Source organism: Symphodus melops (genome assembly GCF_947650265.1).
Source record: "Symphodus melops genome assembly, chromosome: 19".
Classification (NCBI taxonomy): domain Eukaryota; kingdom Metazoa; phylum Chordata; class Actinopteri; order Labriformes; family Labridae; genus Symphodus; species Symphodus melops.
In genome coordinates, this window is record NC_136709.1 from 7375759 (window position 1) to 7391130 (window position 15372).

The 15372-nt window shown below is 45.2% G+C and overlaps 1 long non-coding RNA gene across 1 annotated transcript; it reads right to left on the bottom strand.

The window, feature by feature from the left end:
• Positions 1–13788: 13788 nt before the first annotated feature.
• On the bottom strand, positions 13789–14960 carry LOC306840900. Its single transcript, XR_013781398.1, has 3 exons — positions 14732–14960; positions 13842–14681; positions 13789–13806 (listed from the first exon to the last, which is right to left on the bottom strand). It is a non-coding gene; the product is annotated as an uncharacterized lncRNA (long non-coding RNA).
• Between the last annotated feature and the right edge of the window lie 412 nt (positions 14961–15372).

The following is a 15372-nucleotide window of genomic DNA, read 5'->3' on the forward strand; positions in this document are numbered from 1 at the left end:
GACTAAAAGTTAAATGTAAAAGTTAAACATGCTTTATACTCATAGCATAGTTTTGATGACGCAAAAAAAAAACTAAACGAGGCCTTGAGGCAGAAAAAGTTCCTCGATTAATTTTTGTAATCGAATTATTCAAGTTCTAGCTCTACTGTGACCCTGGAGCTCAGCATTGCTTGCTGTCATGTGGCCAGTGCGTAGAGCAAAAAGCCATCAGGGAAGTAGCGGTCCACCGTTAAAAACACTGTAGAACTTGCACACGGACAAAATTTTTTATTTTACTTATAAAAATACATTTAACTGAACAAAGAAGCATTTGTTGGGACACTTTCAGTCGCATTTGTGTGACAGTGGTCAGTTCACACGATTACTCTTGATGCCAAACACCACAACGTCGTTCCTCTCCCCACCCCTGTTGGATTAAAGTCTACAAACATACATGCAACTTTGTGTATTTTTGTTTTGTCTGGAATAGAGATGTAAAGATTAATCGTGAGGCAGTTAAAAATCGATTCAAAGGTGCAGACTTTAAAAGTATAATTTCTTTGTATTAGATAGATAGATAGATAGATAGATAGATAGATACTTTATTGATCCCGAGAGAAATTCAAGGCATCCAGTAGCAGTATACAGACAGGCAGGACACAAGACATTAGTTACAATACACACCCGCTGTCCCCCCTCCCCTCTGTATACAATAATCCCCCAAACAAGATTTAGCAGCCCCTATGTGACTAAGAGTAAACATAGTTACAGGTTAAACCTGTGCAGTTAGCATTAGCATTAGACTTAAAACTTATATAGTATAATGTACATAACCTGTGAAGGAGAGAAAAACATGTGTTGATTAAAAGAGACCTGTAAACAGTTAAAGAGCCTTAGAAACAAAGTGCTGACCTTCTAGAAACTAGTTACATGTGCATGTACAGAGGTGTTTGAGGTAGTGCCAGAGGTGTGAGTACAGTCATTAAACAGTCAATGCATGGTTGAAAATTGGGCCATTGGCATGCTCAGCAACATAAAGGAGCAGTGATTAGCATTAAGTGTCCAAAACAATAAGGTGAAACCAGGAGTGATTAGGGTGATTGCCGTTAAAGTACCCAACTATTAAGGAGCAGATTAGCATTAAGTGTCAAAGACAATAGAGTGAAACTTGACCTAGTTAGGGTGATCATGTCAACCATTACAGATGTAGCATAACACAACAGTAGGATGAAACCAGACATGATTAGGGTGATTATCATTAAAGTGACCAGTGCTCAGTAAGGTGACTATCAGTATGCATTAAAGTGTCCAACTGGAGGCTGACTCTGAGGTCAGCAGTGCAGATGAGGAGTGAGAAAAAAGTGAAAAATTATTCCAGGGTTCACCGTGTGCTACTTCCCTGCTGTGACAGTGAAGTGTTGTACAGTCTGATGGCCAGGGGGACAAAAGAGTTCTTGAGTCTGTCCGTGGAGAACGACTGTGACAGCAGTCTGTCACTGAACATGCTCCTCTGCCCAGTGAAGGTGCTGTGCAGAGGGTGGTGTGTGTTGTCCATGATGGAGAGCATTTTGTCCAGAGACCTACTCTCTACCACTGTCACCAGTGAGTCCAGCTCTGTACCCACCACAGAGCCGGCCCTCCTGGACACCACAGACTGGTAGAACATCTGCAGCAGCTTTTTGCAGATGTTGAAGGACCCCAGCCTTTTCAGGAAGTACAGACGACTCTGTCCCTTCCTGCAGGTAGTGTCCATGTTATGCGACCAGTCCAGCTTGTCATCCAGCTGCAGCCCCAGATACCCGTAGGTCCTGACCACCTCCGCGTCGACCCCCCCGATGGAAACAGGTTCTAGGTGTGGTTTGTTCCTTCGGAAGTCCACCACCATCTCCTTGGTCTTGGAGGTGTTTAACTGCAGATGGTTGGCACTGCACCATGTCACAAAGTCCTCAATCAGTCCATCCTGATCTCCTGTCCATCCCTGACACAAGCAACTATCGCAGTGTCGTCCGAGTATTTCTGCATGTGGCAGAGCTCAGAGTTATACTGGAAGTCAGAGGTGTACAGGGTGAACAGGACAGGGGAGAGCACAGTCCCCTGTGGTGCTCCGGTGCTGCTGACCACAGTGTCAGATGTGCAGTCCTTCAGTCTGACGTACTGTGGTCTCTCTGTGAGGTAGTCCGTGATCCACCTCACCAGGTGCGAGTCCACCCTCATCTCGGTCAGCTTGTCTCTCAGTAGGAGGGGATGGATGGTGTCGAAAGCGCTTGAGAAATCAAAGAACATGATTCTCATCACGCTGCTCCCTTTGTCCAAATGAGAGTAAGCCCTGTGTAGAAGATAGAGGATGGCATCGTCCACGCCCACCTTTGCCTGGTATGCAAACTGCAGGGGATCCTGTGCGTGTTGGACCTGGGGTCTGAGGTGTTGGAGCAGCAGCCGCTCAAAGGTCTTCATAACGTGTGATGTCAGAGCGATGGGTCTGAAGTCGCCTGGCTCACTGGGGTTTTTCTTCTTGGGGACCGGGGTGAGGCACAAGGTCTTCCAGAGCACAGGAACCTTCCCAAGCCGCAGGCTCATGTTGAAGACGTGCTGAAGTGGCTCCCCCAGCTCAGCAGAGCAGGCCTTTTGCATCCTGGGACACACCTTGTCCGGGCCTGCTGCCTTCCTGGGGCGGAGTCTCTTCAGCTCCTTGCTCACCTGGTCTCTGGTGATGGTGGGGGGGAGGGGGGATGGATTGTCTCTGGAGATTGTGTTTGTCCTGGTGTTGGGGGGAGTGAGAGGGAGGGAGGGGGGTGTGTAGAGGGGTGCTGGGGGGACAGGCACTGGCTGCAGCGACGGGGCTGTCAAACCTGTTAAAAAACAAGTTGAGCTGGTTTGCTCTCTCAGGTCTTCTGCGTTGTTGTTTTTCTTCTTGCAGCCTGTGATGGTTTTCATGCCCTCCCAGACCTCCCTCATGTTGTTCTGCTGCAGCTTCTGTTCTACCTTCCTTCTGTACTCCTCCTTTGCCTCTCGGAGTCTGACCTTGAGTTCCCCCTGCACACGCTTCAGCTGTGCCTGGTCTCCCTCCTTGAATGCCCTTTCTTCTTTCTGGAGTTCAATGTAACATGGTTAAAGTCCCCTGAGATGGCAATGAAAGCATCAGGGTGCAGTGTTTGTAATCTCGAGATGTTCGAGTGGATGACGTCACACACAGTCTCGACGTGTGCTCGTGGAGGGATGTAAACAACAACAACAATGGCGTGGGAGAACTCCCTGGGCATGTAGTAAGGACGGAGACCTATCGCTAGCAGCTCGATGTCTTTGCTGCACGTTGCCTCCTTCACAGTAACATGTCCATGGTGGCACCATCTGGTGTTAAACAGCGCGAGTCCTCCTCCTTTCCGTTTGCCGCTGCGTTTCGTGTCTCTGTCCGCTCTCACTGTAGTGAAGCCCGGTAGATCCACGTTAGCGTCCGGGGTGTTTTGAGACAGCCAGGTTTCTGTGAGGCACATTAAACTGCACTCTCTAAATGTCCGGTTGTTCCTCACGAGAGCAGCCAGCTCGTCTGTCTTGTTGGTTAGACAGTTTACGTTACCCATAACTATCACCGGAACCGAGGGCTTGTACTTCCATCGCTTAGCTGCTAGCCTAACCTTTAGCCTAGCGCCGGCTCGACAGCCTCTGTACCGCCGCCTCAGCTCCTCAGGTATCGGGAGAACAATGCCGGCTTGTCCCGCTGTCCGGAGTGAGAGCAGCTTCTCCCTTGAATAAGCAAGTTTTCCGCTGCTATTTCCACGAAAACACGAAAAAGTATCCATAGGATACATAAAGTTATACACTGAAAGTATACTATAAAAACTATAAAAGTAGAAGTTGGCACAGAGCCAAAACAAACGAATAACATATCAAGACGAGTATGACAGGGACGGCACTACTGAATGTGCGGCCACTCGCGTCGGCGCACAGGTGAGAAGTCTTGGATTGGATTTATTTAGGTTATTTCTCACGGTCTTCCATTTTATTTTTTATATATTTTATCCAATTGTAGAATAGTGTAGCTATTATGTTGAAGGTTAACATTTATACAACCACTCAATAATAAATGGGTCAGTTTTTCTCATACCTACTGTTGCTCACTAGTTATTTTATTTTATCGTCACTCTTTATTTTTTTTTTATAACTTATTTGCCATTTTTGCCGCGTATCTCTTCCCATATGGTTTGTGCTAGAAACTTGGTTCCAAATGGAAATGGTAGAGCTTGGTGAGGATGTTAGTGATTTTATCTAAATATTTTAAACTGTAAATATATGAATCAAGCCCTATGGGACACATTTTTGAATGCTCAAAAACTAAAAGTGCTAAAGAACTCAAATGTTGTAATATTGTCCCCAATGGTAATATGTTTAGCATACTAAACGGTGATACTCATAGTCCCCTTATTAAGTGTTTTGCGTCCAATAATAAGTCGCTAACTAGCTGATAAAAAACACATTACCACAGCGTGCTCCTTTGGTGCTACTGATTGTTTACCACGCATTTTCTCATTAACTAGAAGACTCCTGGTTGCGTTTTATGAAAGCTTTTGCTTTTTTCAACACTTCAAAAATGTTTCAGTGATTTTAAATGACCTTTCAAAATATTAAATATCAATTGAAGCGGGTCTTGAAGCTGATATCTGAAACGAAACTGAAAGTGCTCTAGAATTTAAACTTGATCATATGGTTGCTTGTTATATGTTTAATATACTCATAAATGATCCTATTGCGCCACCATCTGGTCAGTCATCAAGAGTTTTGCGTTTAATGCTCACCCATTGCCTTGGGAAGCTAATGTTTGTTTGCTGTGCTGCAAGCTGTATTCAATTTAGAAGTCCAAAAGTCTCTATATTTATGCTACATTTTTAAAATAAAATAAAAGTGCTATAAGATCTTCATAATTTTTCCAGTGTTTTTTCATTGCCTCATCTTGTGGTATTGTTTGGTGGTGTATTGTCTTCTCTGTAGCTCAGCTGGTAAAAATGCCAGCAAGTTCAATTTCCTGCTCTGATAATTATTGAATCTGTGACTTAAATCTGTGATTAATTAAATGGAACATAATGCTTTCTCAATTAAAGGTGTTATAACAGATGTGTATGTGACACAAAAGCCCAATTTATTTCAGCCTTTGTAATATAGTAATATCGTGAGCGTCAGCAGCTGAAGAGCAGAGGTGGTTGGTTGTAACAACCAGGCATTATTATGGCCACTGCAAAGCCAAACTAACTTACAAGCAGGTTTTTAGACCTGCTCACCCAAACGAGTGTAAGAGCTAACGCGTTTACAAGGCGCATTTGTGTTTTCATGAAGAAATTAAAGTCATAATTTGTCTTCAGTCCTATTTGTAAAATAAATCGTGAGAAGTTTGAAGTTAGCCTTTAATTTCTTTCTGAGTGGTATTAAAAAGGTCTCAAATTTTGAGAATCCTGGGGAGCACATATTTTATACACGTTACAGCTTATTTTGCTAATTTTTAGGTAGATTAGATCAGCAGGAAAGCTTTGCTTATTTCAAAATGGTTTTATTCTCATCCCTTGTCCACACATAAGCAGGTAATTTCCTCCTCGGAGCAATTCACGTTACAAAACATGTCACAGGGAGACGTTCACTTTTCCTGCTTTTGTTCTGAGAGCGTGGTCACTGGCCATCTGCAGGCGACCGTGCCCTACTCAAGCATGACTGCACCAACGCTGAGCCATTCCCCCCACTGGTCAGCATGGCCTGCGGTCAAACTGCATCAGGACTAAGTCCACGTCTGTGCATCTAGTCCAGCAGATAAGTGAAATGTATGAAAGAATTCTGCTTTCATGATAAAAGTGTAATGGCAATTTTCCAATTTTGTACCTCCTTTTCATTGATTGCCATTAACAGGCAGGCAGGGATGAAGTTTTACGCAGATGCAAATCATGAGAGTCCAGTTGTAATTCTTGTTGACATTATGGTTTATTGTAGTGAATTGATGATAAAAAATGAGAACAAAACATACCATTTTCCAGTGGTTTTTCTTAGTGCTGGTGGTAACATGAGTGCTGGTCTGGTGAGAACTGTTTGTGCTCCCCCTACCTGTTCCCTCCCCTTCCTGTCACCTATGCTCCTATAAACACACCCCGTGCCTTCAGTGTCCCTAGTGGAAATAATATACAAGAAATATCTAAACTACTGAGATTTTTGGCTATAATTCCATCATATTTTTGTCCTATGGCACCAATGCCAGCCATTTTTAAAATGGTTATCATATTTACCAGTATCTGACGTTTAGGCTAATCCGCTATTTAATAGTGGTACTATTTACAACATGTTAGCAACTACCTTACTACATATATTTGGCATTCAGGAAACTAAATAAGTTAAACCATCAACATATCTATTATTGGTGAAGTTATACATGTTTTCAAGCATGTTATGTTAATTCTGAGAGCAGTCCACTAAAGCACTGTTTTGACCCATTGGCACTGTTCACTGCACCCCTTTTTTACAACTGCAGCAGAGAAGTCCTCTGCAGGCCTGGGTCACCTCTGGCAGTTTCATCAAGTAAATTTCCCTTCCACCTCTGACCTTCCTCTTCCACAACGAGTCAACAGAGGAAGTTTGAGGAACAGAATGAGTGTGAGAAATTCCTGACGCACCACCCGGTGTGACGGGACGCTCTCCACTCTCCGGTTTTGAGTGGACGCTTGCAGTATTACATCACTGATACCAAATATTGTTCCGAGTACTTGGCATAACTGAGTTTTAAAATGATAAAAGACAAATAGGAACACAGACAGATTCATAGTTAAACAGAGACACACAGTTAGACAGACACACAGTTAGACAGACACAGTTAAGATGGTCACATGGTACTTGGGCACAGTACGGATTACCAGTGTGACTGCACCCTGATTGACACGCTCCCGAAAACCCTGCGCAGCTCTTTCTCTTTTGATTGTCCACACAAAAAAGAAATAATTATGCTTTATAGAATTTTGGTAGTTTTGTTATATAGGAATTGAATTGATATGCAATGGGAGGGATAAAGATTTGTGCAGGTGACAGTCAAGCACTTGATGATAGACCTCAGTGGGCCTGGTTTATCATTGACACCTCAGAGTATTAATTCAGCACTGCAAACGATGATATCGCATCATCACTCATAATTTGAGATTACAGTATTTTTTAATTTGCGTGACATTTCATCATTTTTCACTTTTATATTTTATTCATTTTCATCAATTAATTTTTGTTACTTTCCCTCCTGAAGTTAACTTTCCTTGAACAATAAAATACATTTTTGAAAAAATACAAAAATGGTTCAAAATGAATCACATAACACCGTTTTTATGTAATCAACTTAAAATTCATCACATAGTTTGATTATTTATCAACTAACGTTTCACTTTGCATCCACTTTTACCACTCTGGACACTGGCACATGAAAAACAACTTGAAGTTAGTGTATTCTGTGTGCAGCTTAGAATTATACATACAGCATGTATAACAGCTAGGGATGTAAAGATTAATCGTGGGACAATTAAAAATCGATTTAAAGTTGCCACGGTTCACATCGATATTTTAAAAAATGAATTGCAGTAACAGTGTCCGAAATCAACACCAGCTAAGCACCAAATGTGTGTAGATTTTCTGTTTGGTGAGTTTATTTCAGAGAGCTATCTGACCCAGAGTGGGTAACTGTTTTACCCTAGCCAAGTCTTAAAAACTGTGCTGTAAGCGCATTTTAATGTAGCTGCAGCTATCCGCTCCTTTCTCTGCTGCACGCTGAGTCTGACACACCAAACATTTACAGCGCTAACGCACACACATACAAAGGCGTGGCACGCCTCTTTTCACTTTTAGTCTATATCAACACACAGCTGATCCATGATCCATACGACAGAGTCGGGAACATGTGATCTGGTTAAACGGTCGGCTTTTCTCAGTTAACTCTGTTAGACTTCCTTTGCCCCAGACGCCTCCTCCAGCTCTTCCAGTGGGACCCCAAGGTGTTCCCAAGCCAGCCGAGAGACATAGTCTCTCCAGTGTGTCCTGGCTCGAACCCGAAGCCTCCTCCCGGAGGGACCTGCCCGGAACACCTCCCTAAGGAGGTGTCCAGGGGGCATCCAGAACAGATGCCCGAACCACCTTAACTGACTCCTCTCAATGTGAAGGAGTAGTGGCTCTACTCCGAGCTCCTCCCTGGTGACTGAGCTCCTCACCCTATCTCTAAGGGTGCGCCCAGCCACCCTATGGAGGAAGCCCATTTTGGCCGCTTGTATCCGGGATCTCGTTCTTTCAGTCATGACCATAGGTGAGGGTAGGAACGAAGATCGACCAGTAAATTGAGAGCCTCGCCTTTCGGCTTAGCTCCTTCTTCACCATGACGGACTGATACAGCGACCGCATGACTGCACCGATCCGTCCTTCGATCTCATGCTCCATCTTCCCCCCACTCGTGAACAAGACCCCGAGATACTTGAAATCCTCCACCTGGGGCGACCACCACCAACCCAGAGAGGGCAAGCCACCCTTTTCTGGTCGAGAACCATGGCCTCAGATTTAGAGGTACTGATCCTCATCCCAGCTGACTCACACTCAGTAGAAATTGCCCCAGTGCGCACTGAAGGTCCGGGTTCGATGGAGCAAACAAGACCACATCATCTGCAAAAAGCAGAGACGAGATCCTGTAGTCCTCGGACCGGACCCCCTCTAGCCCCTGGCTGCGCCTAGAAATTCTGTCCATAAAAGTATTGAACAGAACCGGTGACAAAGGGCAGCCCTGCCAGAGGCCAACGCGGACTGGAAACAGGTCTGACTTACTGCCGGCAATGCGAACCAGACTCCTTTTTCCTGTCGAACAAGGACCGGACTGCCCTTAGCAAATGGCCCTGAACCCCATACTCTCGGTGCACCTCCCACAGGACGCCACGAGGGACACGGTAAAATGCCTTCTCCAGATCCACAAAGCGCATGTGGACTGAACGCTGGTCCAGTGGCCGGGATGAAAACTGCTTTGTTACTCTTGGATCCGCGGTTCGACTAACGGCCGGATCCTCCTCTCCAGTACCCTGTAATAGACTTTCCCAGGGAGGCTGAGGAGTGTGATTCCCCGGTAGTTGGAACACACCCTCCAATCCCCCATCTTGAAAAGAGGGACCACCACCCCGGTCTGCCTGCCCAGAGGCACTGTCCCCAACCTCCACGCAGTGTTACAGAGATGCGTCAACCATGACAGCCCCTTCACATCCAGAGACTTAATATACTCAGGGCGAATCTCATCCACCCCCTTGCCACCAAGGAGCTTGCCAACCACCTTTGTGACTTCGGCTTTGGTGATGGACGAGTCTACCTCTGAGAACTCGGCCTCTGCTTCCTCAGTGGAAGACGTGACGTGGGATTGAGTAGATCCTCGAAGTATTCCTTCCACCGCCCGACTACATCCCCAGTTGAGGTCAGCAGCTCCCCTCTGCACTGTAAACAGTGTTGGTGAAGCATTGCTTCCCCCTCCTGAGGTGACGGATGCTTTGCCAGAATTTCCTCAAGGCCGACCGAAAGTCCTCCTCCATGGCCTCCCCGAACTCCTCCCAGGCCCGAGTTTTTGCCTCCACAACAGCCCGGGCTGCAGGGCTTGTTAAAAGGAAGAGAAGCCTCCTTATTTAAAACAACATCCTCCATAGGTCAAATCCATGGTATAAAGGGCACAACTGCACACACTGGCTACGTTTACATGTGCACAATTTCTTCAATCTGATTGAAATTATTCCGATTGGGAATTCCCATTTCTGAATTCATTTACATGGACGCTAAATAAAATGTTCGGATTTTTTTTATCAGAATAAAACCATTCTGACAGGCGCAGACAATTGTAAACAATCATCACAAATGGCCCGTAAAAACTTCCAACAACTCTGCTTTGTTTTACACCCTGAAAATGGGACATATATTTCCTCATAGTTTAAAAAAAAAGTAAACTTTGGAATATGCACACCTTTCAGACATAACTTTTCCAGCAACATTGTTTGACTTTTTAAATTGCTGGGGTTCATGTTCTAAAGGCTTTGACTGTCTATACGTGAGCTTAGTTAAACATTCTATTGCCATTAATGATAAACTGTACGGCAGGCGGCGGGCTGGTGTGGACTTGCTCATAGCCCCACAGCTCAGCCGCCAGGTGTTGGAGTTCACCCCGGTGAACGAGAGGGTCGTGTCCCTGCACCTTCGGGTAGGGGACAGGTCTCTCACTGTCGTCTCGGCCTACGGCCCGAACGGCAGTGTGGAGTACCCAACCTTCTTGGAGTCCCTGGGAGGGGTGCTGGACAGTGCTCCAACTGGGGACTCCATTGTTCTACTGGGGGACTTCAATGCTCACGTGGGCAACGACAGTGAGATCTGGAGTAGGGTGATTGGGATGAACGGCCTCCCTGATCTGAACCAGAGTGGTGTTCTGTTTTTGGACTTCTGTGCTAGTCACAGTTTGTCCATAACAAACACCATGTTCGAGCACAGGGATGTCCGTAAGTGCACGTGGCACCAGGACTCCCTAGGCCGGAGGCCGAAGAAGGAGTCCTATCGGGCGTTGCTGGCGCATAGGACTCCTGAGGCAGCTGACGGGTACCAGCAGGCCAGGTGTTCCGCAGCCCGGGCGGTCGTGGAGGCAAAAACTCGGGCCTGGGAGGAGTTCGGGGAGGCCATGGAGGAGGACTTTCGGTCGGCCTCGAGGAAATTCTGGCAAACCGTCTGTCGCCTCAGGAGGGGGAAGCAGTGCATCACCAACATTGTTTACAGTGGAGGTGGGGAGCTGCTGACCTCAACTGGGGATGTAGTCGGACGGTGGAAGGAATACTTCGAGGATCTCCTCAATCCACCGAGGGAGCAGAGGCTGAGTTCTCAGAGGTAGACTCGTCCATTACCCAAGCCGAAGTCACCGAGGTAGTTGGCAAGCTCTTTGGTGGCAAGGCTCCGGGGGTGGATGAGATTCGCCCTGAGTATCTTAAGTCTCTGGATGTGCAGGGGCTGTCATGGTTGACACATCTCTGTAACATCGCGTGGAGGTCGGAGACAGTGCCTCTGGACTGGCAGACCGGGGTGGTGGTCCCTCTTTTCAAGAAGGGGGATCGGAGGGTGTGTTCCAACTACCGGGGAATCACACTCCTCAGCCTCCCTGGGAAAGTCTATTCCAGGGTTCTGGAGAGGAGGATCCGGCTGATTGTCGAACCTCGGATTCAAGAGGAACAATGCGGTTTTCGTCCTGGCCGTGGAACACTGGACCAGCTCTACATTCTCCAGCGGGTGCTCGAGGGTTCATGGGAGTTTGCCCAACTATTCCACATGTTCTTTGTGGATCTGGAGAAGGCATTCGACCGTGTCCCTCGCGGTGCCCTGTGGGGGGTGCTCCGGGAGTATGGGGTTTGGGGCCCTTTGCTAAGGGCGGTCCGGTCCTTGTACGACCGGAGCAGGAGTATGTTTCGCATTGCCGGCAGTAAATCGGACCTGTTCCCGGTGCGCGTTGGCCTCTGGCAGGGCTGCCCTTTGTCACCGGTTCTGTTCATTACTTTTATGGACAGATTTTCTAGGCGCAGCCAGGGGCCGGAGGGGGTCCGGTTCGGGGACCACAGGATCTCGTCTCTGCTTTTTGCAGATGATGTGGTCTTGTTGGCTCCATCGAACCCGGACCTCCAGCGTGCACTGGGGCGGTTCGCTACAGAGTGTGATCAGCACCTCTAAATCTGAGGCCATGGTTCTCGACCGGAAAAAGGTGGTTTGCCCTCTTCGGGTCGGTGGGGAGTCCTTGCCCCAGGTGAAGGAGTTTAAGTATCTCGGGGTCTTGTTCACGAGTGGGGGGAAAATGGAGCGTGAGATCGACAGACGGATCGGTGCGGCATCTGCAGTCATGCGGTCGCTGTATCGGTCCGTCGTGGTGAAGAAGGAGCTAAGCCAAAAGGCGAAGCTCTCGATTTACCGGTCGATCTTCGTTCCTACCCTCACCTATGGTCATGAGCTTTGGGTCATGACCGAAAGAACGAGATCTCGGATACAAGCGGCCGAAATGGGCTTCCTCCGTAGGGTGGCACCCTTAGAGATAGGGTGAGGAGCTTGGTCACCAGGGAGGAGCTCAGAGAAGAGCCGTTACTCCTTCACATCGAGAGGACTCAGTTGAGGTGGTTCGGGCATCTGGTCCGGATGCCCCCTGGACGCCTCCCTAGGGAGGTGTTCCAGGCATGTCCCTCCGGGAAGAGGCCTCGGGGTAGACCCAGGACACGCTGGAGAGACTGTCTCTCGGCTGGCTTGGGAATGCCTTGGGGTCCCATCGGAAGAGCTGGAGGAGGTGTCTGGGGTGAGGGAAGTCTGGGTGTCTCTGCTTAGACTGCTGCCCCTGCGACCCGGCCCCGGATAAGCGGCAGAAAATGGATGGATGGATGGATGGATCTCATTTATTGTATGTACACATACAATAAATGAGATGCTGTTACTTGTCGACATGAATTTGAAATCACTGTATTAGTTCTTCTCAGTTCTGAGTTCACTTTTATTAACACTGCATTATTGTTTGTCTCACCTGACGTTAAATATGTCATTATTTTTTGGCAGATATAGAGGAATCAATTTTAATATGACCCAAAATGAGACAGGTGGGAGAGGGTAATCGTCATGGAGTTCACCAATCAAGAGGGGGACAAAACTTTCAAATGAAATGGCAGTCATTCATGAATTTCTGAACTCTGATCATAGACTGTAAAAATTAGGCTCTGATGGAGAGGTCTGTGGAAACACATCACTTTAATAGGAGCAGACATGAGCAATCAGGACCATTTGTCCCCAGTCAGGCAGACAAGATCAGATCGAGCGTGTACATGGATCCTGATCTGTTTTGCATAATCTACCCCTCTCGATCGGAATCAAATTTGATCAGCTCATCAGATGCAGCAGTTTTATTTGAATCAGGATTTTAGAATGCACTTAAGGGCAGAGGTCTGTTTTTGTGTTTGACTATGATTTGTGACTATGATATGTGGTGCTATAGTAACCAACAGGGCGGCATTAGCTCAATTAAAGCCGGTTTAAATCCAGATGCAGACCAAAATATGCAAGTTGGTCTGGTCGCTGGAGAGGTGCCAGATGACTTCTCAAGCAATGCCAAAGTGCCCTTGCCCTGAATCTCAACCATCTCAGGGGGCGCCTCATGTGGCTGCCACCGCACTTTTACATCTCTCCATTAATGCATATCCTTCCATACATCCTTACAAAGACCTTCCAGTCAAAATGTTGCAGTTTTTTTATTGTTGGTCTTTAATGCCAATTTAATAAAGGCTTTTAAACATTCTTTTCCTACAATCTACGTCAAATGCATGATACAAGCAAGCAGCATGACATTAATTTACTTATTAACAAATATTTTTGAACTTTGGAACAATAACAAGTAATCAAAAGCATTAGAGCTTTAAGAATGAAAACACGTCTCATATTCCATTTCTCGACTTACATGACCTTGAATGTCACTAACCTAAACCATTACTATACCTTTTTTTTTTTTTTTTTTTTTTTTTTTTTCATATACTTTATTAATCCCGCGAGGGAAATTCGGTTTTTCACTCTGCATTTAATGGAGAGGTCTCAGAGTGAGGGGGCTGCCCACAGAGGGCGCCCCAGAGCAGTTGTTGGGGTTCGGTGCCTTGCTCAAGGGCACCTCGGCAGTGCTCAGGAAGTGGACTGGCACCTCTCCAGCTACCAGGCCAATTTCCAGACTTGGTCCGTGCCGGGACTCGAACCGGCGACCCTCCGGTTCCCAACCCAAGTCCCTACAGACTGAGCTACTGCCGCCCATTAGGATGTTGTGTACCCCTACAAATAAAATGAAATCAAAAAATGTTCTCAACTGCCGGTCAACATCATACTATTTTGGTCTGAGTGGGAATTGAATCAGCTAAAGCATACAACATTATTGTACATTATTACATAATACATATCCAATATTCTAATAAACATTTTAATATACAATAAATTGCTGCTAGCTAAGACATACACCATTATCCTAACAAAGATTTATACACATTTAAACAGATAAGGTGAATGGCTTGATTTAACAAAGATATTAAATTAAACTTTAAAGGTCACAAATAGTGCTGCTTACCTGCAATAGTCACAGTAGAGGTGAGCTCAGCGTTCTTTGAGGCCTAAAATAAATCTTATGGGTGCCACCTAGTGGCTCAATTTTATACATCAATGAAATGTTACAATGCACTTACTTTTGAATAATACTTGGTTTTACTTGTTTACTAATGAACTGAAGCCTATGCCTTTTGTTTTACTTGCAGCTTATTTGAGAAGTTAAATTATGATAATGCAACATTTTGTTACTATGAGCTATTATTACATTATGAGCTGTTATTACATTGAGTGTTGTCAATAAGGTTCTTAAAGTAATAACTTATTACATCATGTGTTCATGATTTTTATTACATTATGAGCCGATATTACATAATGAACTTTTTGTTATATTGAAATTATTACATTATAAGACGTTATTACATTATGAGCCCTAAATTAATTACATTGCTACAGTTAATACACGAGCACAAGCACATGTGGACAACCTTCCAATATCAAGAAATCAGTGTTTTGGCTTTATCTTGCGGCTTATTTAAATTCGACTCGACCACGCACTCCTTGTATTTCATTTTTTAATTTCGAGTCTGCCTTTCTTGTAAACTATCATGCTTCATAATTATCTAAAGCCATTCATGTGTTGTATTACTACATTATGCACAAGAGGTAACCATGCACAAGGAAGTGTGAGTGCAGGACAGCGGGGGAATGGGGAGGGGGGAATTCATGCTTAACCATGGTACGGGACAACTTTGTATAGTGTGTGTGTGTGTGTGTGTGTGTGCTATTACTGACATGACGATATATGGAGATGATATAATTTTTTATGAGTAATGCTCAATATTTCGTTCTATATGCTAGTGTCAAAACATTTTCAGCAAAGCTTAAACTAATATTGTATAATGTTTGTATATGTCTGTTTTTAATTTTGTCTTTGATATAAAAGAAATATAAAATCAAAGCATTGAAATTAATAGGCTATACACTTTAGTATTTTTTTTTATTTAGGTGACAACTTCAAGTTCCGTAACATATACTTATGTATAATAGGAGCACACAATTCCTCTGTATTGTTTTTTTTTTAAAGTTTTCTATGAAAAATGTATTTGAATAAAACAAATATCCCCCAAGGGGGTCAGGAAGTGCTGAGAGGCAACATTTATAAGCATTATCTACACACAGTAAGTGTTGGTGAGAAGCTTTCTGAAATTGAGGTTGTGGATGCAGCTATTACAACAATTCTGTTCATGGATTCAGGGCCTTGAAGTACATTTATCAAGCGAGTTCTATAGATGGCTACAT